Below are 1,701 nucleotides of genomic sequence, written 5' to 3' on the forward strand. Positions count from 1 at the left end.
TAGTTGGGACAGTAGCTACTAGTGACTGCCCGCGCATGCCATAGCGGCACGAGACTGTCGCGGAGTTCCGCAAATATAGAAATCGATCCGTCGCCTCAAATGGCTAACGACGAACTACTCTACTTGTGCTAGCGGTAGACGCTGCACGTCGTCGAAGGCGTGAAACCACTCTTATGCCGGTATTAACTAACTACTGGGCCACTTATGGAGTAATTAAGTAAACGCGAGCAATGCCTGGCGCCGGAAGGGCGGCTACACAGCGCGGGGCGCGGGGACTGGGCATGGAACGGGTTTTGGCATTGAGCGGGTCGCAGAGCGAGCTCGCAGTGAGATATGCCGGTGTAGTATGGGAGTGAGTGGGGAGGCGACAGCCACAACCATCGGGGGTGGGGAAGTGGAGTCAGTATCAGACAGTGCTTGTGATATATTGACATTGGGAGGGGATCGTACCAGTATCGAGGTGGGTAGTGGGGCGTTGGTAACAGAGGATGGGCCTGGGTAACCCTCGACGTGGGGCTGGAGGGTAGGCGTTTCAGGGGCGAATGTACCCATTCGCGGCTGAGGCTCGATGATTGTCAGAGGCATCGCGGCAAATAGCGAGCGGGGTCGTTGAATGGTAGGGGAGGGAGAGGTGCTTTCGATCCATGTACGGCTGGGCGGTGGGGGTATGCGATTGGTGGGATTTGGTTGAGGTTCAGGGGTGCGCGGGCGGCGGCATCGACAACAATAGCAGTATGTGACGGTGACTGCAACGGTGAGCAGCAGAGACGCGAGGCCGATATAGATCACAGAATGATGCGTGGCGGCCATGATATCTGAGCTGCCCATCCCTGCATACGGAGAGGCAATAGATGGCAAGCGTTTGGTGTTTTTAACAGCAGTGACTAATTCAGCGTATGCGACGTCAAGATCAGCGTGCGCATATGAGCTAGGGGGCACAACTTCCGGTGGGATTAAGTCGTCTGAGTCGGCAGTTGACAGGCGTTTCGCATCGTACATGTCCGACCATATTGTAGGGACAGTGCGGTGAAACAGGCGGTCGAGCGGGGGTATTTCGATTTGCACGTCGACAGCAGTTTCGTGATGGAAATATGATGGCAGGGTGAAATGCTTGGACTCGGCTTTACAGCCCGAGTGTAGTGTAACTGTCTGCTGTTGTTGAACGAGGAACTCTTTAGTGGTTACTTGTGCCGTTGGGTGAGACTGGCACGAGATTGCTAATCGTAATGGTTGGGGTGTAGATATGAGCCAGCTACCGTCGACAAGGTAGGTGGCGCGCGGCGTCGGCCGTGCGTAAAATGTGACGCGCCTCGTACATAACGTGGATATAAGTGCGGCATCATTTAAAAATAGTGCGACAGGGCACGTAATCGCTGTCGAGATTGGGTATATGGGAGATCTGACATCGCAGACCTCCTGATGGCTGCGTAAGCATGCGCGTACAGCGGATTCGTCGGGTTGCACGTAGTTGGTATGGTCGAGTGAAACTCCAAGAAAACTTTGAGAAATTTGGAAGTATGCCGCGGCAGTGGAGTTGCCAAGAAACACTGGTGGTGTCAGAATTTGGTACATTTGAAACGTCATTTGATTATATGTCAAGGGTAGGAATGCGATTACGTGGAGTCCCATGTCCACGGGGACCACAATGGCCTCTATAAGGTTATAATAGTAAAACAAGTCTGCATGAGGGCTGTGTGGCAT

Source organism: Priapulus caudatus, unplaced genomic scaffold (assembly GCF_000485595.1).
Source record: "Priapulus caudatus unplaced genomic scaffold, Priapulus_caudatus-5.0.1 Scaffold1241, whole genome shotgun sequence".
Taxonomy (NCBI): domain Eukaryota; kingdom Metazoa; phylum Priapulida; class Priapulimorpha; order Priapulimorphida; family Priapulidae; genus Priapulus; species Priapulus caudatus.